At 39.8% G+C, this 26,616-nt stretch overlaps 1 protein-coding gene and 1 long non-coding RNA gene across 2 annotated transcripts in view; one reads left to right on the forward strand and one right to left on the reverse strand.

Annotated features, from left to right (window-relative positions):
* LOC125921221 (uncharacterized) lies at positions 1 to 26,134 on the forward strand. Its single transcript, XR_007457345.1, has 3 exons — positions 1 to 216; positions 8,177 to 8,253; positions 25,916 to 26,134. It is a non-coding gene; the product is annotated as an uncharacterized LOC125921221 (long non-coding RNA).
* KCNAB1 (potassium voltage-gated channel subfamily A regulatory beta subunit 1) overlaps positions 1 to 26,616 on the reverse strand; it is a 267,418-nt gene that overhangs the window by 28,796 nt on the left and 212,006 nt on the right. The gene's annotated exons all lie outside the window — the stretch shown is intronic.

The following is a 26,616-nucleotide window of genomic DNA, read 5'->3' on the forward strand; positions in this document are numbered from 1 at the left end:
GAGTGTCTGGAGACAGAGAACTATCCTTTCTTATAGGAATGGAAACAATGGAGTACATCACGTTCAGCCTTGAAGCTTTGCTGACTGAGGAAAGCCTGACTTTTTTTTGCCTCACAGAGCACACACCAGGATTCAGGAGACATGGTTTTGTCCCATCACTGTCACTACCTTGGGAATATCCCTTGACCTTGCTGGATCTCAGTTTCTTCAACACAGGTGAGCAGACTGATATTAACTGAGCACACAGGTAATGTTTCTTAAACCTGTTTTGGTGGATAATACGTTAACTTCCATTTCACTGGTGAAGAAGCTGAGGCTCAGAAAGAGTCACTTGGGCAAGTTCTTAGCAGAGAGTCTATGAGGACACTTCTAGCTTTGAAGTTCTAGAAGGCTTTGTGTATAGTGCACTGTGGGAGAAGGTGGGCTGGGGACCGAAAAATAATAGGGTGTTTGCTTAATTCCACTGTGTATCTGTGAACATGAAATACCTTGTGTGTGGTTATATCCAGCCCTTTGCACTTAATACATGATGACTATCGTTCTTGCGTGATGTGTATGAATGACTTGGGAAATGTAAGCTCTTTTTGCTTCCTTGAAGAAAGACTTCCAATTTGAGGGCTCTTTGAAAAAAGAGCCAAAAAAGGGATTGTGTCTGCATCTGACCTGTTGAAACTCAGAAAAAAAGTGGTCTTCACAAGATAGCTTATAAAGAATAGCATTCTGGGTCAGGACATAGGCCAAAATGATCAGAATAGACAAGATTCAAGAGACTAGAAAGCGATACATGGACTGAGCCAAGTCAGTAAAACCTTTCAAATTAAACCTTGTTCAAAACTCTGACCCCAGAATGGAGCTGTATCTCTCTGAGGACAATGCATTGTTCTTACCCTGTAGCTACCCTGTCCCTAAAGGGCACATGGTCCTCAACCAAATACTGTATTTCCTGGACACTTAGAACTGGGCCTCTGATATTGCCCAGATGTGATTTCTGGGTCTTATTCTGAAATGTGGAATAAGTTACCGACATGGGACACTTTTAGTCTCACTTTGACCTGAAGTCCAAAGGACCCGAACAAAAACCGTAGTTGGTAAGTACCTGTAAGTTCCAAAGTGAGTCACTGGACCACCTATGTAGGACTGGTAAAAAGGCCTGGCCATCTTTAGCCTAACATCCACCTTGAAAGAATAAATGGATGGAGGCTGAGAGATAATTTAGTTGGATTTGAGTTCCATGGCATCTCCCCACCTCCTTCTGTGATGCCTCTCTCCCCTTCGACCTTTCACCTCCTCTCAAACGAAATAAAACTCCAGAACCAAAAATTCCCATTTGCAGAACTTGCAAATAAGAGCAGCTCCCTGAAGTAAGAGCCTGAAATTGCTGTGACTTTTCCAGAACAGACACTGCTGTTCTGGGGTCTCCTCATTCTTTTTCAGCTCCCCCTACAGAGCGGGGAAGCTACGCGATGCTGTATGCTTTTAATATTATTTCTTCCTCCACCAGACATGTGCCCTTTAACCCTAGCAAAGGAGCAACTGTTCATTTTACACTTAGATAAATATGGCCAAGCGACTTGCCTAAGGCAATGACAGAACTTTCTTTCAGTGCTGCTATATCCTCATTATTTCCCTGTAATTCTCTTATCACCACCTCCAATCTTTCCAGCTTTTCACCTAGCCACTACAGCCTGATGATACTCTCCAAGAAATAATTATGTAGAATGTGGTTCATAAAATCCTACCTCTTCCTTCAACATAATCTAAATATGGCCCTACTATTTCCTACTAAAATGAAGTTATTCCAAACTATCAGTTTGTAATACCTATATTTGGCTAATAGTAAATGATAGTAAAGAGATGATTTCTGTCCTGATGAAAAGGAGGTAGCTTCCACAATGAGTACAGTGCTATGCTTATATATGTCAAATTCTACAGATTTGTGAACAGTGGAATGAATTCCAATTCACTTAAAAATAATTAAAAATGAGAGTAAATAAACCCATTGCCTTAAATTTGGTTTGGAGCAAGGCAACGAATAAACAGACTTTTAAACATTTAAGTTAACTGAAATTCCAGGGTTGTGCAAATTTCCTAAATACCTAACTTATATCTTCATCTGTAAAGCTAAAAGTTATACCATCAGTGGATTGTAGGAAACTAGCCTACAGCCTAAGTTCCCTTTGACAATGTTACTAGTCAATCTTTAAAAAAGGAATTTTTATAGTTTGAACATGGGTCTTTTTCTGACGTGGGATATCTCTCTGATACAAATGAAAACGTTAAAATTAGAGAAAAGATTTTCTTTCCTTCTGCCAAAACTTCTAAAGTTTTGCTTTTGCCAATTAAGCCCCACATATTTTATCAGAGAACATGGCTGTCTTAGTCTGTTCAGGTTGTTATAACAAAAATACCATAAACATATAACAAAAATACCACAGGTGGCTTAAACAACATTCACTTCTTACAGTCTGGGTCTAAGAAATATAGTATCAGGGCTCTGACAGATTCAGTGTCTGGTGAAATCTCACTTCCCGGTCCATAGACAGCCATCTTTTTGCCATGTCCTCACAGGCATGAGGGAGATTGCTGGGGTCTTATTTATAAGGGAATTGATCCCATTCATGAGGACTTTACCCTCATGACCTAATTACCTACCAAAGGTCCTACCTCCTAATACCATCACGTTGGGAATTACGTTTCAACATATGAATTTTAGGGTAACACAAACCTTAGTTTACAGCAAACGCCAAGATAATTTTGGTCTAGAAAATTCTAAAGCAGGTGTTACCAGCTGCTCATTACTGCCATAGGTGACATGCCTGTGAACACCTGACTTTAAATAACCTGGTTTTTTTCCCCCAGTCAATGTAACAGAATGAGTGATCTATGAAATGTATGCAGAAATGAAAAAAAAAAAAAATTAACCTGCCATGTAGATTTATTTGGTAGAACCAACTTATTCTAATTTAAAACCAGCTAAGTGAAAACTTTCTTATATATCAGGAATAATTATGGTAGAAGATAATTCTGGCATATGACAATAAAACCTAATCAGCAACACATAGAAAGATAAGATAGATGTTATAGAGACCCCCTCATTTAGCCATCATATACAAAAGATCTAAAGATGATATCTTTGAGAATGATCGTCTTTGTATTTCGTGATCTGCTTTAGGTTGCAATTTTACTTACTGATAAATGAGGATGTATCTAGCTTCTTGATGTATGAGATTCTGGTTTGTTTTTTTTTTTTAATATATAAGCAAATTATTAAAAGCTCAATGGAAAGTTTTTAAATTGTAAAAGATTTACCAGCTCTTGTCACTGGAAGTGTAGAGGTTATATATGCTTCAGATTGATTGTTCCAACAAATCACTGAGGACCAACTTTTTTCTCACTCTGCTATCCCCATACTGGTTTCCTCTGTAGCATTAATGTGGCTCTCAGCAGTGTCTATGGCCATGTGCTTCCCTGTCCATACTTAGCAGGGCCCTTTTGCCTCAGTGTTCCGACTCCTGAGATTCACTCTGATTAGTCTGTTTTGGTCACGTGAACCACTGACTCTGACCAAAGGTAAAAAAGGGACTCATTGGTTTACCATAACCCAGAACCCACATCGGAACCAAGGACCAGCAAGGGGAGACGAAGCGGCTTTCCTATGGGTCACTTGGTGGTTTGGGGGCAGGGTCACCACCTACATGAAAACCTGGGTATCTGAGAAAAGAGAGATGATTACTTAGCAGACAACCCACAATTTCCACTGTGCTCTGATCAGGACTGGTTGGGCATGACAAAAACAGAGGGACAGGAAGAAGGCTAACTCTATTGAGTACTTATAATTCGCTGGTCTCTATCCTGGACATGTTTATCAACATTATTGCATCTAAATTCTACTACAGCCCTCTGAGGTGGTATTACTACATTTCGATTTCACAGTTGAAGAAATGGAGGCTCAGAAAGATGAAAAACTTGATGAAACCAAGTTTCCACTTTTTCGCCAAAGCCAGCCTCACCCACTGATCCTCATACTCAAACAAAATGAAGCAAAATCTCTCTTTCCCTTTCTCCTCATCCATGTTTATATATTTCATGCCCATTCCTTTGGCTTTGCTATTTGAAGCACATAGAGGGTTAATAACTGGCCTAAATAGGCCTTTAGGTATGTACTATCAAAAAACTCACTAAGAAACAGTTTCCAAATGTTCATTGAGATACTAAAAAATAAATTTAACCCCCACCCATCCTACATGGTGCCTGATATTTGTATATTCATTATTAGTGGAATCTTTTTATAGCAGGGAGCCTCTGCCATTGCGTTGTAGATATCTGACTCAAGCCTTGAATTTCTGATCTTCTCGGTTGCGAGATGTCACCGTCATTGGCCACACAGATGTGGAATCCCGACCTGTAGCTGCTTATTCTATTATCCCGTCTGGAGCTTTGTGTGTGTACAGCTGTCTGAGTGTCAGCTCCTTGGGACACACTTTTAACTTTATTCTGAAAGGAATTCTATCTTGTCGATGTAAGAATAAAGCAAGCAGGTTGGCAGAGGATCGATAAGAGTAAAAAAAATATTTATCCTAATGAGATTTTCTACTGGCAAATCCATTTTATGCTGTAACAGGAAGCAATCTTTACTGCTTCTTTAAAGATGTAGAGCTGGCCTTACTTCCTGGTTCCACCACGGGAGACATCTGAGAGAAGATGCTATCTTAATCTCAGGGATGCCAAAGCCTCCATTCCAACGGCAGATGCCACTTACTGGAGCCCCAAATCCCTGTTGGCTCTGCAGAGCTTATCTATATTTGGCAGGTATCTGGTAACTAACCAAAGACAACTAACTAAAAGGCAACTTTTAAACTTGATACGGTGGAGTGGGATGATTTTTCTCAGCTCTTCAACAGTGAACTACCTGGTAAAGAGGGAAAACTCACTCTGTTCATGTTTAAAGCGAGGTACCTGCTGCTCTGTGTGTTAAAACATAAGGCCGGCTCAGTGGTGGCTGGGCCACTTTCACTGCAAGAGCCATGTGGCAAGAGGCTAGTCTGTCCCCCTGGGTCTGCCCTGGGATGCTCACGTTCTTTTCCTTGTGTCTGTTTCACTGTTCCACATGTTGTCTGTCTGTATCTGAAGCCCTTAATCTCTTTCTTACAGGCTTTCTTTCCTGTTTTTCACCTTCTTCCCCATTCCCCACTCAAGGATGGATGTTTCCCCTGACTTTCCTTATTAGAATCTTCTGCTAAGAGAGAATTTACCAAGTTTTTTCAGGGTAAGACAATGCTTCTTAAATGCTTCTAACACATGAGCCACCAAAGTGGCCACAATGGCAAATGTTATTAGACAGATTTGGCTTTACCATAAAAATTTATGCAAATGGCTATTCTACACCATGCTATAAAGTATTTGCTTTAAAACAATACGAATATTTTTCTTTACACGTCTTTGAGTAAAACTGACATGGAAGGAAAATGTCTTATGTTTAGTCTGTGGCTTTTCCAGCTCCCGTCACCCTCCCATATCCACCTTTTCCACACATAGCCAACTTCCTTGTGCTTCAGGGGAAAGGCTTGCCTAGTTGTAAGGCAAAGAGCAGCAAGAATGGGGTCAGTGACTGAAAAGTCATAATGAATTGTCCCTCTTGGGGGCTGGTCTTTAATTAGACACAAAACCCTAGTTTGACCTAGTCCTTTTTGCTCTGAACTTTTGTATATGTCCATGCCACATTTTGTGAGGCTCCCTCACATAAATATAAGGGTCTTCTGTCTTCTGGAGTATTAAGAATAACAATGAACAGTAATTTAGCACTTATAATGCACCTAAACTGGGGCGTCTGGGTGGCTCAGTCGGTTGAGCATCCAACTTCAGCCCAGGTAATTAATTATCTTATGGTTCATGAGTTCAAGCCCCGCATCAGGTTTTGTGTTGACAGTGAGGAACCTGCTTCCGATTCTCTGTCTCCCTCTCTCTGCCCCTCCCCTGCTCATTCTCTCTCTCTCTCTCTCTCTCTCTCACTCTCTAAAATGAATAAATATTAAATTTTTTTTTTAAAAATGCACCTGGACTTTTTCGAAACACTTTACATATATTAATGCAACCATCACAACAAAGATCTTACAAAAAAGGACTGTGATTGTTACTCTTATTTCTTATTTTGCACATGAGAAAACTGAGGCACAAAGAAGGTGAATAAATGGCTCAAGGATACTCAACTAGTAGGTGGAAGCAAACAGTCTGGCTCTAGTCTGCTTTTAAGCAGGACATTTCAGTATTTTAGAAATTTCAGACACTGACAGATTTGTATGGGCAGAGTAGACCAGAAGCCCTGATAGAGCATGACAGGTTACACTAAAGGGATGAAATGCTAACTACATAACTCCTTCGGGAGCTGACAGGAACCGTTTTGTTTCCTGAGATCGCTCATTTCATACGGGTGCCTGCCCAGTGTGTATGTGCAACCACATGGTGCTTCTCTGTGACACAGCGACATGGACCATTTCTCTTCCCTACTTGGCCTTCATTGCCTTTTACACATGAACCTCTTTCAACGTGGGAAGTTGACAGGATACACAGAACCATGGAGAAGGAGATCATTAGTTCCCGAATTGTTCTTCTCTCTTGAACTACCATCGACAACATAAGGCAGCAAAAAGGAAGTGCAAAATGGAGGAAGAAGCATCATGCTGTACACGTGAAAAAGGAGGAGTGCCTAATTCCAGCTAAGGGGATCAGGATGTCTTCCTAGGGGACATTTCAGGCCAAGGAAACAATGAGCAGTGCTTCTTGATTTCAAAAATGTTTTTGCTTCCCAACATGTTTTTTTTTTTTTTTTTAAAGTATATTGGGTAAAATAAGTACCTGTACTGCAAAGCTGTTATGTTATAAAAAAAAAATATATATATATATATGTAATAGAACTCAGATCCTGGCTGCAAAATACTATACTCCATTAAAAGGGCCAGGGCTCCTTGGAGAAATGGCTGGTTACAGGGCTGGGGAAAGCACAGGTGAGCTTGGAACATTTTGTGCTGGGAAAGCAAAAGTCCTCGAAAAACAAACAAACATGGAGGCACGTCAGGTGATCATGGAAGACATGGCCCAGATACTTCGGATGTACATGTTGGGGACAGCTGGAGTAACAAAATAGATGATGATAGTAATGAATTAGAAATCATAGAATAACATCAGAATCTGTGAGTTCATATTGATATAAATAATTGAAACAATTGAATAACTATTCAATAATTGAATAAATAAATACAAGGGGAGAAGGGAAAGCACTTCGTTACAGTAGAATGCCAACCGAAAAAATGTAAGTATGATAGAAATAGAAAATCACCATTTGGCAAACACCACAGTACTTTTTTTCAGGCAGGAATCATTGAGGAATGCTAAAATTAAGTAGGCAAAAGTGTGATGAGAAACAGGATATTTGCACAGTTCCTAAGTATTTTCCCCAAACATACTCATTAGGTATATAACCATATACATACTTTATATTAGGCAATACAGGACATACTATAGGAAAAAGAGTAACTTTACAGAGGAGAAATCTGGTAGACATCATCTTAACCACACGATCAAAATTAACATCTTCAGTAACAGGGAAAATGAACATTATGTGCACCCTACCACCAATATGAAGCACCAGAAAGGACACAACATCACTTGTGTGGTACAACGACCCAAAATGTCTTCATCACTAGCAAACATCTGAAAAACGTCAACTGAGGGACATTCTACAAAAGAACTGGTTAATACTTTCTAAACTGTCAAGATTGAGAAAGACCAAGGAATGGATCCAGCTTAAAGGAGACCAAAGACCCACGAAGACGAGCTGCAATGTGTGATCTTAAAGTAGAAATGGACCAGAAAGGAATATTAGTGAGACAATCAGAGAGCTACAAATAAGGTCTGTAGATTATGTATTATTATTGTGTCAATGCTAATTTCTAGATATTAATAATTGTACTCTGGTTATGTAAGATGTTAACACTTGAAGGCATCTGGGTGAGGGGTACGTAGGAATCTCTTGTACCGTTTTTACTGCTTTTTAATGTTTGAAATTCTATCAGTGGATGGTTTAAAATAGCAAAATAAAATATATTCAATAAATAGAAACTTTAAAAATAGTAAGATGTAAAATAAATGGAAATTATGTGTTCTTCTCATCCTGCAACAGATTATATAGCACAGCCTGCTTTAGAGGTTTCTGAGGAAAGAAGTCTGGCTCAGCACAGCTTGTTTGGGAGATGGCGGGTAGGTCTCTGGTGCTGGCATGTTTCTGGAGGGAGGCAGTGAGAGATGGGTTGGCTTCTGATCATGGAATCAGGAGTAGGAGAACTTGATTGTGTATTTATAAACCCCAAGGACTGTGCCTGGACCTTGACAGCCACGAGATCATAGTTAATACTGACAACTCAATACCCCTGGCATTTTTATCTCATCTGTGTGTGTACGTGTGTGGTTATTGATTGACTCCTCGGCTGTGTCAAAGTAATACGTGCACATCACGTACAGAGTCCGTGCTAAAAGGCTTGTAACCAAAAGCCGCAGACCTTTGACTCTGCTTCTACCCCAGAGGTAACCACTTACAACATACGTTCTTTATTCTAGTATTAATCTCTACATTTCTCAATAATATTTACGCATTACTCCCTTGGTCCTGCTTTTTTAGACATTATCAGTTGACCTCTAGTGGAGGTCAGAGTTGTAGCTCCCGTTCATACACTGTTCTATCCTATCTTCTCAATATATTCACATCTCAGTTTAGGGTCAAGTTCATATTCTATGTTTTCATTTTTTTAAGAGACATTTTTTTAAATGTTTATTTATTTTGAGAGAGAGAGAGAGAGAGAGAGCGCGCACAAGCAGGAGAGGGGCAGAAAGAGAGAGAGAGAGAGAGAGAGAGAGAGAGAGAGAGAATATGAATCCCAAGCAGGCTCCATGCTGTTAGCACACAGCCTGATATGGGACTTGATCCCACAAACTGTGAGCCTGAGCCAAATCATGACCTGAGCCGAAATCAAGAGTTGGACGCTTAACCGACTGAGCCACCCCGATGCCCCAATTCTGTTTTCTTTTTAATGACTACCTACTTAACATCCACTAGTGAGCAAAGTGGTTTACAATGATTATATTTTCTTCCCTCTATAACTTTTCATTTCTCCTTTAGTTGACATTTTCTTCATTAACAGTTTTATTTGGAGCCTTACTAAATCTCCCCATACTTTGTGCAAATGTCTCTCCATACAGTTTTGCACATGGTCAAGCCTGTGAGAAACTGAGTTCCTTTTTTCTTTTTCCTGGCAACGTCCCACCAAGAGCCTGCCATCCTCCTGCTCCAGCCTACGCTGCTTGCTCTCTGTGCCGCTGCACAGCTGTCGTGCTGTCACCTCTCTTCCTGTCACCCTGGAAATTCCCTTCTTCCTTTAAATGAGTTGGATCCGATGGCTTCCTCTTTGTGGTGTTATTCTCTCATTTTGGTGGAGCAGTTTCCAAGTAGCTTTTGAGGAGTTGTGTTTGGGAGAGGAGAAAGTCAAAATGTTATGATTTCCTCAGCCTTGGCTGGTGGTTTGCCCACCATCGCTTTGACTAGGATTTTGAAGTCTTGCTGCATGGTGTTCTGGGTCTCAGTTGTGCTGCCGAGAACCCTATACAATCCTTATTCTCAGTCCTTCATAGTCTCTGGAATATTCTCGGATGTTTTCCCTCATCTTTTCAGTTGTGAAATTTCATTATGATGTTCCTTTGTGTGAATCTTTATTCATTCATTGTCCTGGGTACTTGACAGGCACTGACAATCTGGAGACTAATGCTCTTCAAATCTGGAGATTTTCTTGTATTATTATTATTATTATTATTATTGATAACTGCCTCTCCTCCATTTTATCTGTTCTCTCTAGAAATCGTTTAGTTAAATAGCTGTTGGACTTCCTGGACAAAAATCTTAATTTTGTTATTTTTTCACTCCTAGCGTCCATATCTTTCCTTCCCCCTGCATTCTGAAATATTTCCTCAACTTTAATGTCCAACATGTTTATTGACTTTTACAATTTTTCAGATTTTTTGCCATTATATTTTCTAATCTGTATAAATATTTTTCCCAATTCTGTGTTGTTGATCTTTCATTCTGTTCTTGTTCTGTCAATGCAGTATCTTTTCTTATCTTACCAAGCATATTAACTGTATTTTCTTTGGAATTTTCGGTTAATTATTCTGTTTTCTTCTATTTGGGCTTTTTTTAAAAAAAAAAAATTCATGCTGTGGGCTCTCTTTGAATGTTGGGTAATCCTCGGGTTTCTGTTCATGTTTACGAGTAAAGCACTAAAACTGTGTTTGGTTGGCACTTATCAACTGGTGCAAGTCACTGTGAAAACAATGAGGGGATTTGCCACTTTTCCCCACGGGGGTTATTTTCCCCAACGGTGTCTTTATCTGTTAGATATTTTTTCTTGAAAAAAAAAAAATACTCTCTAGAGAAGTATTCTCTCAACTTCTGCCAGGGGCAAGTGTAACCTGGCTAGAGTGACCTGGCAGTAAGTGAGAGGAGACATCTGAGGTCTAACTTCATAATCTTTTTTTAATTTTTTTTTTCCCCAGCCTAGCCCCAACTTCCCATCTGGTATCTGCTAGACTATAGCCCCTTCAGCTATTTGCTCTAGTTTATGTACCCCTTGCTTCCTTCATTGGAGGCGAAAGGCAGGACCTTGCCTGCAGACCTGGGTAATGGACATTCCTAATATCATTTAAAATCATAAATACAGCCTCCATAGATCTCAATCGAAAGTCCAAACTCAAATACTTTTCCTTTTCCTAGCTGGGACCTGCTTAGAGGAGCAGGCTACAGGAAGGGGCAGTGAGATGGGACGTGGCTGGTCTATTTCTCTACTTCCTTCTTCGCCTCTGTGCCCTTCTCCTACCACATCAGGGTGTTCACCTCCAGCCCCCAAGATTCTAGGAGGCTGTCCTAGAGGATCGACCTCCAAAGAAGCCCACACAGGAAACATTCAGAGATGCCCTCTCTGTCACCCCCAGAGGAGGCATACCCTTTTACCGTACCACTAAAGGAGAGAACCAGCCCACTTTTCCATATCTAGGTTTGCCAGGACACGAGTCAGCTCCCAAGCTGCTATACTCCTTAACTGTGGGGCTCACATTTTAAACAATCTGAGTAGCCTTGCAATTCTCCACCCTCAGCCAGGGTTGAAGTGAAGGGGCAGTCCTTTCCTCCTAAGGTGGGATGGTTCTCACAGCATAGTTTTCTCCAGGTATGCCCTTCTCACGAGATCCTCTCTCCTCATCTCACTCAACCTTTATATTCTTGAAGCAAGTGAGTGGGCTCCAGAGTTATGGCACTGAGATTTGGGGAGGAGAATGGAAGGCTCATCTTTACTGAAGAAGGTCCACTTATAAATGGAGAAAGGTTGCAACCCTATTCCAACCACTGGTATGGTCAGGAATCTTCAGTAGATGCTAAAACCAGGTTGTGGAGGATGAGGCTATTCATGTTGTCTCAGAATCACATACTCAGGTTATTTATTAACTAACAAGACAAAGAAGTACCATCATGCTGGGAAAACCTGGCAGATGTCATCTCAACTAAGTGATTGACCTAACCATGGCCCATAGTGGGACAAAGGGACACTCCTGGGTTCTCTGAAGGACACACTGAGAAGGACCTAGCATCATCTGTGTAGTTTTCTTGCCAAAAATTTTTACTCTTGATCTAATCATGAAAAAATGATCAGACAATCCAGACTAAGAGACATTCTCCAAAACAATTGACTTGGAATTTTTTTTAACGTCAATATCATTAGAGAGAAAAAAAAAATGGTGGAGGAACCATTTTAGACTAAAAGAGATTAAAAAGCCATGAAACTAAATACAAGCTGGTCTTCTTAATTAAATCATGGATCCAGTTAGAGTAAGAGAAGATGGCAGTGGAGTAGGAGAATCCTAGGCTCGCCTCATCCTATGAATACAATTAGGTAACTATCACATCATCCTAAATATCCCAGAAATTTATCTGAAGACTGGAAGAACAAATCCCACAGCTAAAGGTAGAGAAGAGGCCACATTGAAGAAGGTAGTAGGAAGTGTGGAGATGCAGCTTAGAAGAGAAACAGATTGTGGACACTGTGGTGAGGAGGGAGCCATGGTCACAGAGAAGGGTGAAAGACTAACACATGGGAATGCTCAGAGAAAATGAATCCCTATAGCAATTGGCTGGAGAGTGAGAGGGCCCAGAATTTGTGAGTTCTTGCAACCAGTAGGGCTTGAAGCCTGGAGTTTTAAAGCTCAGTGTGCTTGGCTCTTGGAGAGCTTGGAGGACATTGGGGCTGCTCTTAGAGAAAAGGCAGGGCAAACAGCCCAAAGACATATAGCATGAAACAGTGATCTGAAGAGCGACTGGGGCACAAAGAGGGAAGGCTATTTGCTCATCTTGGACGGTGTCCTAGAGAGCAGCATTCATGGAGAGACCTCTCTAGGAACAAAGGAACTGGCAGATGCCATTTCCTTCCCTGCCCCTCAGCATAAGCACAGAGCCACCTGCAGAAACCAACGTAGCACTGATACCCACTATCTAACTTGCTTATACCAAGCCCCATACCCCTGTGTTCTGGAAGAACTGCCCTTCCAAGTCACTCTTACCTCAGTTCCACCAATAGGCACTCTACCCCAGAAGACCATCCCAAACCCCTGCCAACACTATGTCTCTCAAACCAGGAGTTTTGGAAGGCTCCAATTCCAGTAACTGTGGCGACAGGTCTCATTTCACAAGCAGACCAGAGCACACGTAGTTAAAACATGCCACATTCAGGCCAGGGACCAAACACTGCCAAACAGGCAAAGAGCCTCTGCAGACAACCAGCCTTAAGGATAAAGCAACCAAGACATAACAGCAGAGCACATGTGGCATGCTTTGAAGACACTTTGGAAGCACCAGGCCCTGGGGAACAAGGGATACTACACCGTAGGATACTAAAGGACCTCATCTTTATAAAGCCATTACCCTCAAGAACAGGAGACATAGCTGACTTTCCTAACACAGAGAAGCAGGCATAGAGGATTAGACAAAATGAGAAGACAGAGGAATTTGTCCCATAAGAAAGAACAGGGCAAGGCCATGGCTGACGATCTAAGTGAAATAAATATAAATAACATGACTGTTGAAGAGTTAAAGCACTGATCATGAAGATACTCACTAGACTGGAGAAAAGAGGGGAAGACATCAGATAATTAACACAGAGATAAGGAATAACATAGCAGAGATAAAGGACTGAGGTGAAATGAAAAATATGCTTGATGGAATGAACAGCAGGATGGAAGAAGCAGAGAAATGAATTAATGACCTAGAAGACAGTAGTGGAAAGTAATCAAGCTGAACAAAAGAGAGAAAAAGAATTATGTAAAATAATAATAGACTTAGGGAAGTCAGTGTCTCCGTCAAATATAATAACGTTTGTATTCTAGGAGTCCCAGAAGAAGAGAAAGGAAAGGAGGCAGAGAATTTATTTGAAGAAATAATAGCTGAAAGTTTCCCTAATCTAGGGAAGGAAACAGATAACCAGATCCAAGAGGCACAGCACCCCCAACAAAATCAACAAAAGCAGATCCACACCAAAGTATATTATAATTAAAATGGCAAAATATAGTGATAAAGGAAAAAATATAAGCAACAGAACAAAAGAAGACAGTTATAAAGAAAGGAAACACCGTAAGGCTATCAATGTATTTTTCAGTAGAAAGTTTCCAAGCCAGAAAGGAGTGGCATGATATAGTCAAAGTGCTGAATGGGAAAAACTTGCAGCCAAGAATACTCTACCCAGCAAGGCTATCATTCAGAATAGGAGAAATAAAGAGTGTTCTAGACGAACAAAAACTAAAAGAGTTCACAACCACTACACCAGCCCTGCAGGAAATATTAAAGGGGACTCCTGGGGTTGAAAGAAAAGACCAAAAATGACAGTAGGAATGTAGAAAAAACAAAAGCAGTAAAAGTGAATATTTTGGTAAAGATTCAGTCAAGGAGCTCACAAAATAAAAGGATGTAAAAGATGACACCACAGGGGCACCTGGGTGGCTTAGTGGGTTGAGTGTCTGACTTTGGCTCAGGTCGTGATCTCATGATTCATGAGTTTGAGCCCTGCATTGGGCTCGCTGCTGTCAATGTGGACCCTGCTTCAGATCCTGTGTCTCCCACTCCCTCTGCCCCTCCCCTGCTAGTGCTCTGTCTCTCAAAAAAAATAAATATTTAAAAAAAAAAAGATAACACCATATCCCTAAAATGTAGGGAGGAGAGAAGTAAAGAATGGGTTCAAATATAAATGACCATCAACTCAATACAGATTGCTATCTGCAGAAGATGTTACATACAAACCTAATGGTAACCACAAATCAAAACCACTAATAAACATGCAAAGAATAGAGGGAAAGAAACCCAAATATATCACTAAAGAAAACCAGCAAACCATGAAAGAGAGAAAGACAAGAAAGGATCAGAGAAAATCTTCAGAACAACCACAACACAATTAATAAAATGGGAATAAACACCTATCAATAATTACTTTGAATGTAAATGAACTAAATGCTCCAATCAAAAGATAGACGGTGACGAAACGGTTTTAAAAAAAACCCATCTATATTCTGCCTAAAAGAGACTCATTTTATTTGTTTTTATTTATTATTTTTTTAATGTTTATTTATTTTTGAGAAAGAGAGAGTGCGTGGGGGGGCGGGGATGGGTGCAGACAGAGAGGAAGACACCGAATCCAAAGCAGGCTCCAGGCTCTGAGCTGTCAGCACAGAGCCCGACGTAGGGCTTGAACTCACAAACTTGAACTCATGATCTCTCTCACATGAGATCATGACCTGAGCCGAAGTCGGACTCTGCTTAACCAACTGAGCCACCCAGGCGCCCCTAAAAGAGACTCATTTGAGACCCAAAGGCATCTGCACTTTGAAAGTGAGAAGGTGGAGAAACATTTATTATGCAAATGGATGTCAAAAGAAAGGTGGAGTAGCACTACTTATACTGAACAAAATACTTTATTTTTATTAGTTTTAAAGTCTATTTATTTATTATTTTATTTTTTTGAGAGAGAGAGAGAGAGCTCACCAGCAGGGGAGAGAGGGAGACAGAGGATCCAAAGCAGGCTCTGTGCTGACAGCAGTGAGCCCAATGTGGAGCTCAAATTCATGAACTGTGAGATCATCACCTGAGCCAAAGTAGGACGCTTCATCAACTGAGCCACCCAGGTGCCCCCTAAAGTTTATTTATTTTGACAAAGAGAATGAGCAGGGTGGGGGCAGAGAAAGAGAGGGGACAGAGGATTGGAAGTGGGCTCTGTGCTAACAGTAGAGAGCCTGATGCAAGGCTCGAACTCACAAACTGTGAGATCATGACCTGAGCTGAAGTCTCTTAATCAACTGACACTTAACCAACTGAGCCACCTAGGTGCTGCTGGGCAAAATAGACTTTAAAACAACGATGGTAACAAGGGGGTGAAGAAAGGCACTATATCATAATAAAGGGGACAATTCAATAAAAAGATATAACAATTGTAAATATTTATGCACCCAACATCGGAGCACCCAAATACATAAAGCAGCTAATAACAAACATAAAGGAAGTAACTGATATTAATACAATAATAGTAGGGGACTTTAACACCCCACTTACATCAATAGATCATCTAAACAGAAAACAAGGAAACAATACTTTTAATGACATATTGGACCAGATGGATTTAACAGATATAGTCAGAACATTCCATCCTAAAACAGCAGAATACACATTCTTTTCAAGTGCACATGGAACATTCTCCAGAACAGATCACATATTAGACCACAAAACAAGACTTAAATTCCAAAAGATTGAAGTCATACCATGCCATCTTTACTGACCACAATGCTATGAAACCCTAAGTCAATCACAAGAAAAAATCTGCAGACCACAAATACATGGAGGTTAAATAATATGCTGCTAAACAATGAATGGGTCAACCAGGATATCAAAGAATAAATTTAAAAGTACATGGAAACAGGAGCACCTGGGTGGCTCAGTCAGTCAGGCGTCTGAGTTTGACTTAGTTCATGATCTCATGGTTTGTGAGTTTGAGCCCCACCTTGGGCTCTGTGCTGACAGCTCAGAGCCTGGAGCCTGCTCTGGATTCTGTGTCTCCCTCTCTCTCTGGCCCTCCCATGCTTGCGTTCTGTCTCTGTCTCTCTCTCAAAAATAAATAAATATTAAATTTCTTTTTATAAAGTACATGGAAACAAATGAAAATGAAAACACAATGGTTCAAATCCTTTGCAACACAGCAAAAGTAGTTCTAAGAGGGAAGTTTATAGCCTCAAGAAGCAAGACAAATCTCACATTTACAACCTAATCTAATGTGTAAAGGAGCTAGAAAAAGAACAACAAGTGGAGCCTAAAGCCAGCAGAAGGAAGAAAATAATAAAGATGAAAGCAGAAATAAATGATAAAGGAACTAAAAACAATAGAACAGATCAATGAAACCAGGAGCCAGTTCTTGGAAAAGATCAGTAAAAATGATAACCTCTAGCCAGACTTCTCAAGAAAACAAGAGAAAGGACTCAAATAAATAAAATCACAAATGAGAGAGGAGAAATAACAACCAACACCACAGATATACAAATTATAAGACAATAATTATAAGACAATATTATGAAAAACTCTATGCCAAATAAATTGGAAAACCTAGAAGAAATGAATAAATTCCTAAGAACATCCAACCCCCCAAAATTGAAACTGGAAGAAAGAAAATTTGAACACATTGATTACCACCAAAAAATTGAATCGGTAATCAAAAAACTCCCAACGAACAAAAGCCAGATGCCTTCACAAGTGAATTCTATCAAATATTTAAAGAAGAGTTAATACTTATTCTTCCCAAACTATTCCAAAACAAAAACAAAACAAACAAACAAAAAACAGAAGAGGAAGGAAAACTTCCAAATTCATCCTATGAGCCCAGTAATTACTCATACCAAAACCAGATAAAGACACACAAAAAGAGAACTATAGGCCAGTAACTCTAATGAACATAGATGCAAAAATCCTCCACAAAATACCAGTAAACCAAATCCACCAATACATTAAAAAAAATCATTTACTATGACCAAGTGGGATTTATTCCCGGGTTGCAGGAGTGGTTCAGTATTTGTAAATCAATCAGCATGATACATCACGTCAATAAGAGAAAGGATAAGGGGCGCCTGGGTGGCTCAGTTGGTTAAGCATCCGACTTCAGCTCAGGTCACGATCTCACGGTCCGTGAGTTCGAGCCCCGCGTCGGGCTCTGGGCTGATGGCTCAGAGCCTGGAGCCTGCTTCCCATTCTGTGTCTCCCTCTCTCTCTGCCCCTCCCCCGTTCATGCTCTGTCTCTCTCTGTCTCAAAAATAAATAAACGTTAAAAAAATATTAAAAAAAAAATAAGAGAAAGGATAAGATCCATATGATCATTTCAATAGGTGAAGAAAAAGCATTTGACAAAGTACAACAAAGTAGGTTTAGAGGGAACATACCTCAACATAATTAAAGGCCATATATGAAAAACCTACAGCAAACATCATCTCAATGCAGAAAAACAGAGCCTTTCCTCTAAAGTCAGGAACAAGACAAAGATGTCCACTCTCACTACCTTTATTCATCATAGTACTGGAAGTCCTAGCCATACCAGTCAGATAACAAAAAAGAAATAAAAGGCATCCAAATCAGTATGAAGAAGTAAAAATTTCACTATTGGCAGATGACATGATACTATATATAGAAAACCTGAAAGACTCCACCAAAGAGCTGCTAGAACTGATAAATTCAGTAAAGCCACAGGATACAAAACCAATGTAGAGAAATGTTGCATTTCTTTTTTTCTTCCTTAATTTTTTTTTTTTTTAGAGTGAGCAGGGGAGGGGCAGAGAGAGAGGGAGACATAGAATCTGAAGCAGACTCCAGGCTCTGACCTCTTAGCACAGAGTCTGATGCGGGGCTAGAACCATGAACTGTGAGGTCATAACCTGAGCCAAAGTAGGAGGCTTAACTGACTGAGCCACCCAGGTGCCCCGAAATTGGTTGCATTTCTACACACCAAAAATGAAGCAGCAAAAAGAGAAATTAAGAAAACAATCCCATTTACAGCTGCACCCAAAATAATAAGATTCGTAGGAATAAACCTAACCAAAGAGGTAAAAGACCTGTACTCTGGAAACTAAAATACTGAGAAAAGAAATTGCACAGAACACCAAGAAATGGAAAGATGTTCCATGCTCACAGATTGGAAGAAAAAATATTGTTAAAATGTCTATGCTACTCAAAGCCATGTACACTTTTAGTGCAATCCCTATAAAAATATCAACAGCATTTTTCACAGAACTAGAACAAACAATCCTAAAATTTGTATGGGAACACCAAAGACCCTGAATAGCCAAAGCAATCTGGAAAAAGAAAAGCAAAGCTGGAGGCATCACAGTTCTGGACTTCAAGTTATATTACAAAACTGTAGTAATCAAGACAGCATGGTACAAGACGGTGTGGTACAAAAATAGATATATACATCAATGGAACACAATAGAAAATCCAGAAATAAACCCACAATTATATGGTCAATTAATCTTCAACAAAGCAGGAAAAAATATTCAATGGGAAAAAGACAGTCTCTTCAACAAATGTATTGGGAGAACTGGACAGCGATGTGCACAAGAATGAAACTGGACCACATTCTTAATCCATACACAAAAATAAATTCAAAATGGACTAAAGACCTAAATGTGAAATCTGAAACCATAAAAGTCCCAGAAGAGAACACAGGCAGTAACTTCTTTGGCAAGGGAAACAGAAACAAAAATAAACTATTGGGACTGTATCAAAATACAAAGCTTCTGCACAGTAAAGGAAATAATCAACAAAACTAAAAGGCAACCTATGGAACAGGAGAAGATATTTGCAAATGACATATCCAATAAGAGGATAGTCTCCAAAATATATAAAGAACTTATAAAACTCACCATCACAGGGGTGCCTGGGTGGCTCTGCCGGTTAAGCCTCCAACTCTTGATTTCTGCTCAGGTCATGGTCTCATGTCATGAGATCAAACACTGCAATGGGCTCCGTGCTGCATGTGGAACTTGCTTAAGGTTCTCTCCCTTTGCCCCTCTCCCACTCATGCTCGCACTCTCTCTCTCTCTCTCAAAATAAAACTCAGCATCCCAAAAATCCAATTAAAAAATGGACAGAAGACATGAATAGACATTTCTCCAAAGTAGACATCCAGATGGCCACCAGACACATGAAAAAATGCTCATCATCACTTATCATCAGGGAAGGCAAATCAAAACCACAATAAGATATCACTTCACACCTGTCAGAATGGTTAAACAATGTAAGAAACAACAAGTGTTGGTGAGGATGTGGAGAAAAAGGAACTCTCATGCACTGTTGGTGGGAATGCAAACTGGTGCAGCCACTTAGGAAAACAGTACGGAGGTTTCTCGAAAATTTAAAAATAGAACTTGAAAAAATAAACACCCAATATTATTCTCCTATATTTACCAAATTGTGCTGTGATCCCACAATTGCACTACTGGGCATTGACCCAAAGAATACAAAAAAACTAATTCAAAGGGATACATACATCCTTATGTTCATAGCAGCATTGTTGGCAATAGCCAAAATATGGAAGCAGCCCAAGTGTCCATTGATGAATGGATAAAGATGTGGGATGTGGTGTGTGTGCGAAATAGAATATTACTCAGCCATAAAAAATAATGAAATCTTGTCATTTGCAATGAAATGGATGGAGCTAGAGTATAATGCTAAAGTGAAATAAGTCAGAGAAAGCCAAATATCATATGATTTCACTTATATGTGTAATTTAAGAAACAAAACAAGTGAACAAAGGTAAAAAAAAAAAAAAGAGTGAGAGAGAGACAAATCAAGAAACAGATTCTTAACTATAGAGAACTGATGGTTACCATGGGTGAAATAGGTGATGGGGATTAAAATAAAAACTTTTAAAAAATAATAACTAGTATATATTGAACATCTTTATGTACTATCTACAATGCTTTCTAATTATTATAATATTCAATCTGCACTAACACATATTGAGGTGTTCATCTTCATTTCAAGTTAGAGATGAGGGCACACAGAAGGAGAAATTCAAATTAACTTTCTTAAAGCACAGGGTTTGTAAGAGTTACTGTCAGGACATAGAACTATCTATCCATTTTCAGAGTCCTTGCATTGTTCAGTATACCATGTTGACTTATGATCTATTTCAATGCTCTTTTTCAATGTTATATGTACAAGAGGCTTTGGTCTTAAAATCTTGACAGTATCAAAAGTTGTAATAGGATGTAATACTACCAGAACTGATAAAATGATTTGGATTTTGTTGATGTAGTAGAAAAAATGTTAGTTTTAATTTTGAAATAAAACATGAATTTGAAAAAAATCATGGATCCACTTCCCTTTCAAAAATAAAAACAAAAACAACTAAATCCTATAAAGGACATTTTAGGAACGATGAATATGGCTTGCATATTAGATAACAGTGGTGTATCCATGTACAAGTTTTTTTTTCCAATATATGAAATTTATTGTCAAATTGGTTTCCATACAACACCCAGTGCTCATCCCAAAAGGTGCCCTCCTCAATACCCATCACCCACCCTCCCCTCCCTCCCACCCCCCATCAACCCTCAGTTTGTTCTCAGTTTTTAAGTCTCTTATGCTTTGGCTCTCTCCCACTCTAACCTCTTTTTTTTTTTTCCCCTCCCCTCCCCCATGGGTTTCTGTTTAGTTTCTCAGGATCCACATAAGAGTGAAACCATATGGTATCTGTCTTTCTCTGTATGGCTTATTTCACTTAGCATCACACTCTCCAGTTCCATCCACGTTGCTACAAAAGGCCATATTTCATTCTTTCTCATTGCCACGTAGTACTCCATTGTGTATATAAACCACAGTTTCTTTATCCATTCGTCAGTTGATGGACATTTAGGCTCTTTCCATACTTTGGCTATTGTTGAGAGTGCTGCTATAAACATTGGGGTACAAGTGCCCCTATGCATCCATGTACAAGTTAATAATTGTGTAACGGTTATATAGAAGAATGCCTTGTTCTCAGGAGATAGAAGAAAGTATTTATGGGCAAATGTCACAATGACAGCAGGAGAGGGCAAAATAGAGGCAAAACACAGCACAATTTGGTAAATATAGGAGAATAATATTAGGTGTTTATTTTTTCAACGTTTCTGTAGGTTTTTAAGTTCTCAAAATAAAACATTGAGGGAAGGAAAAACAGGGACCCAGCTCTTGCTCATTTCCTCTGCAAATATACAAATAAAGATTTGGCATCTCTCTTTGAAATTTCTTTTCAATCCTGTCTTGGTGCCTGGCTCAAACTTCAGTTATTACACCTTGTTATGCACCTATATTCCTAACACTGTAAATATACGTAACAGCAATAACAACCTCAAAATATTTGTACAGGGCATTAAAATTTACAAAACATCTCCTCTTATACTACTTCATGTTATCTTCACAACAATCTTAGAAATAGCTAGGCAAGGTAATGTTTTTATTCTTGCCATTTTCCGGGTGAAAAACCGAGAAGCAGAAAGTCTGAGCAACTCAGTCAAATTCACACACCCAAGACTAGCACCGTCTTCCTCTGATTGCAGACCCTGTAGTTTTTCACAACACATATTAAGCACCCCAAGGGGCAAAGTGGGTTAACAATGGCATTTATTTTCTCATTGCTTCATTTTTTTTTCCCCAGAAAGAGACTTACGTGTGTTTGTTTATCCCCACTATCTGAGAATTCCAGATTAGCAATGACAGAGGTGGCTCTGCTCACCCTAGTGAATCAGCATGCTGGGAAACCCTGAGTGCGATGCTGCAAAGTGACAGGCTGCTAACATCCCCAGCCCCACCTGCCTGGGCTAGGGTGTTGGATAATGTGTCTCCAATTCCTACCCGTGTCACTGCAGATCAGCTGCAGCACAATAAGAAATTTACCGAGATTAATCCCCCTGAGACTGAGTTGACATCCCCTCAGAATATGGCGGTAATTCTTGTCACAACTCCAAGGGAATGACAAAGCATACAGAAGGAAGTTCACATGAGTCACAGACCCACAGCTTCAGAATACTAAGTGGCTCCGTCTCCACCTGACAGCTGGGGTGAGCAGAAGCCATCTCTGTTCGTTCATGTTCTCTCGCTCTCTCTTTTTCTTGACTGAGAACAACTTAAGAAAAAAAGAAAACCAAAAAACCATCCTTTCTGAGCTTGGTGAGGGCCACAGATTTGTGGTGAGGAAGTACCATAGGCCCCAGACACATGGCCCACATTTCCTTCTTTGTATCTTACTGGTAGGGGTTACATCTCTTCTGCCTTCACTGTTGACTTCAGATGTGGAGAGAGAGAAAGGAGGGGGAGACAATAGAGGGAGTAGCTAAATTGCATAGAATATAAGCATATTCTTCTCCAGCATCTTCCATTCTAACCAGGACATTATGAAATGAGGTTGGGAATCTTCAACATCCAAAGAGAGCACAAGATACAGTACTAGATGATTACAAATTGTTTGGAACATAATTTTCTTTAAAGCCAGCTCATCACATATTTTCTGCAGCCTTGGCAATCTTAATTTCTTAGTATGCTCTAGTAAAGGTAGTTTTAGGAAAGCTCCTGTCCTCTCTATGGAACCCAGTTGGAACAAGATAATTTGTTAGCCACGGCTCTGACGCCTATCAGAGTGATCCACCTTCAGGACTTCTGGGGCCTCCGTTAACTCTGGACAGGTTTTCAATGGCCCTAGAAGGCTGCACATCTGAAGCAGCATGTCACCTACTAAGAGTGGTGAACTCTGTAATGTGCCTTTGCTATGTTACTTAAGATCAGTTCTGCTCAAGAGAGCAAGAGAAATAAGGAGGATAAATGAAACCAGGTAGAGAAACAAGTAGCTTGTGAGACACAGGAAGAATTCACATAATGTATATGGTATGACTAAGTGGATTAGTAACCTCTGAGTCATGGCAGAGACATAGACAAAGTAGGAAACGTGTGTGCTGAGCAGAGAGGTGGAAGGATGGAAAAATGTGATGCTCACAATGCATGTAGTATGCACATGACACCCAACGTTCAAGATATACTAAATATACATGAAATATACAAGGATTCAAATAAGGTCTTAAATCAGCCCCGTTTGGTGATCCCCTTCTGGCTTCAAAAATCCTGTGCACAAGAAATGCAGAGTCCACGGCTGTACGTCAGGCTACAGCTATCAGGTGAGCTACAGCTAACGGCCAGGTGAATTTGTCCCTGAGAGCAAGAAAGCAAGTGTATGATTGACCCAGGCACCTCCTGTCTACTGAGCTGTCTTGCCCAAATCTCAAATATGATCATTATAATACACCCTCATAGGGAAGTACACTGTGGCATAGAGAGAGGACAGGCCATATGACCACTGCGTGCCGTAGGATTTAGATAGTTGGGTCCCTCTACCTGCTTATACTCAATCCTAATTGTTTCAATTGCCCCATCTCTCCCCTCTTGCTTCTCACTATGCTTTTTACTTGATTTAATAAACCATGTGATGCATGCATCTTAATTGGTTGGGTGAGCCTTTCTGTTTTGGGACCTTCAGGATTGCCTGGTGGTGGACTTGGAGGCTACTAATGCATCAAGGTCACTTCCCACATGACAAATTCACAGCAGGACCACACACACAATAACAACACAACAACAAAAGACACAGTTTTAACTTTTTAAGTAATTACCATGTACTAAGCAACATTCTAAGCATTTTGTATATATCATTCCAAAAAATCCTAATTACCCTATAAAGGAGATATTAATACTTGAATTTTATAGATAAGGAAACTAAGGAAAAGAGAGGTTAAATAATGTGTCTAAAATGACACAACTAGGAAGAAATGGAAAGATGATCAGAATTAGGGTCTTATTCCAAAGTTATGTCCTTCCCATTTTGTAGGAGGCCAAGCTATTCCCCCCCCCCCCCCCCCCATATCCTTCTTAGACTTCCCTTGGACACCTTATCTACCCCTCATACTTTCTTTTCTTTTTTTTTTATAATGAAATTTATTGTCAAATTGGTTTCCATACAACACCCAGTGCTCATCCAAACAGGTGCCCTCCTCAATACCCATCACCCACCCTCCCCGCCCTCCCACCCCCCATCAACCCTCAGTTTGTTCTCAGTTTTTAAGAGTCTCTTATGTTTTGGCTCCCTCCCTAACCTTTTTTTTTTTTCCTTCCCCTCCCCCATGGTCTTCTGTTAAGTTTCTCAGGATCCACATAAGAGTGAAAACATATGGTATCTGTCTTTCTATCCTCCTCCCAGGATTTATTTATTTTTTCTTCATACTATGATCACCATCTATTGAAACTCAATTAGTAACTTATTGCCTGTCTCCCCCACAAGAATGTAATTTCTATAGAGGCAGGATGTTTGCCTAATTTATTAACTTCTGCTTCTTCTAGTGCATGAAAAGTGCTAGTCAATGAATATCAACTGAATAAGTAAATCCTGTTACTGACTTTTTTCTAGATATATTTTTGAAAATAAAATCACAGTCTCAAGATTACCTTTTGACTGAATATATTAACCCCAGAAAACCTATGATTACATTAACTGTAAAGGGCATGGAGAATTTCAGAACAAAACTCCAGGGAGAAACAACGGGCTAGAAGAAAATTCCATTGCCAACTCTGTATGTTAATTTCTACGTGGCCTCCCTGAAGACCCTAGTTGTTTCTGCAGCCTGGCCACCTTTATGTGATTTTCATCACATTATAATTTCAGGGCCTTGGACTTCCCCTATGGTTACCTCTGAGAAGGAATCCAGAAAAAGTGGATTTTTATATGTATGTGAATTATATGGGACATTCTAGAAAAGGGGCTTATGCTTGCTTGCTCTCCTATACCCACATTATTAACTGATTCAGAAGTCACTGTCTGTGTTGTCTCCATTTCCAGGTAAGGACACTGAGCCTCAGTGGGGTTGTAACTCGCCCTGGGTATACAGTCTAACAAGTGGCAAGGCCAGAAGCTGTGTTCCCCATCTAATGTCCTGCAGTCCACTTTGCAGAAATACTGTCCTAATAGGAAGGAGGAGTACAGTGAGTAGAAACATGAGATTTTCTAAAAAGCCATACCAGAGACTGAAAGAACCCACGTGAACCCATCCAGCTCTAATGCTGTTTCTTAGAATGAATGAAATAAATTTCTCTTTTTATTAGGGGTGCCTGGGTGGCTCAGTCAGTTAAGTGTCCAACTTCAGCTCAGCTCATGATCTCGTGGTTCACGAGTTCAAGCCCTGCATCAGGCTCTGTGCTGACAGCTCAGAGCCTGGAGCCTGCTTCAGATTCTGTGTCTCCCTCTCTCTCTGCCCCTCCCTCACTCATGCTCGCTCGCTCTCTCTCTCTCTCTCTCAAAAATAAATGAACATTAAAAAGATTTTTAAACAATTTCTTTTTTTATTAAATGTATTGTTTATAAAGGATAAAACATCAGCTGAATAGGTCTAAGGTAGCAGTCCAATTTTTGGTGAATTTGTAGTTAAAATGGAAATAAAACTGATTTAGTAAAATTGGAACACTTTTTTTTTTCCCGCCATAGAGTTGGTAGGGTTTGGCTCATCTTCTTGGATACGAAAATAATTTTCTCCAAATCACTATCTTGAAAACTCACCTGACCCAACCTTTCAAACCAAAATGTTAAACTGATCTGATTGGCACGCAAGGCTCTCAGGAGCATCCTGGTCAGGGGTCATAAATGAAATGCATTAGATAATTTTAATTTGATATAGTAATCTTCAGGAGCAACTGAACTGCCAAAGAATCACCCTCCATTCATTTCTGCTCATTTAGGTAACAATCAGATTTCTAGAGAAAGACCTGGCATCTGGATGTGGCTGCTGTTGCTGATGAGGAAAAATGGAAAGTAAGAGTGTCCTGGGGATGTTTACCAGCAATCTGTCCTTAGCATCATCCTGAAATGTTGAACCAGATCAGACACCAGAATGCTTATAGATGTTAGGAAACCAAAATAGGTTTTAAGTAGAGAAAAATAAAGTTGGATCTATTTAACTTTAGAGCTTCACTCATTCATCTTCAAACACTTGTTCACTTATTCATCCAATCGTTTATCCATTCATCCATCCATCCATCCATCCATTCATCCATTCATCCATCCATCCATCCATCCATCCATCCACACAGTAAATATTTATTGAGCTCCTACTCTGTGTCTTGTGCTCTGCTAGCCTGGAAATAGAGTTTATAGAACTGTGTGGTCAAATTTAGTTCTCAGCAGCCAAATGTGGCTACTAAACATGTGAAATGTGGCTGACCCAAATTAAGACATGCCGTAAAAGTGAAAAACACAACAGATTTCAAAGGCTTAGTGTGAAAGAAAAATCTCATTAAAAATTTTTGTATTGATTGCATGTTGAGACGATGATTTTACATATTGGGTTAAATTTTTTAATTTTTTAAATGTGTATCTATTTTTGAGAGAGAGAGTGTGAGCAGTGGAGGTGCAGAGACACAGAATCTGAAACGGGCTCCAG

Source organism: Panthera uncia, chromosome C2 (genome assembly GCF_023721935.1).
Source record: "Panthera uncia isolate 11264 chromosome C2, Puncia_PCG_1.0, whole genome shotgun sequence".
NCBI classification, from domain to species: domain Eukaryota; kingdom Metazoa; phylum Chordata; class Mammalia; order Carnivora; family Felidae; genus Panthera; species Panthera uncia.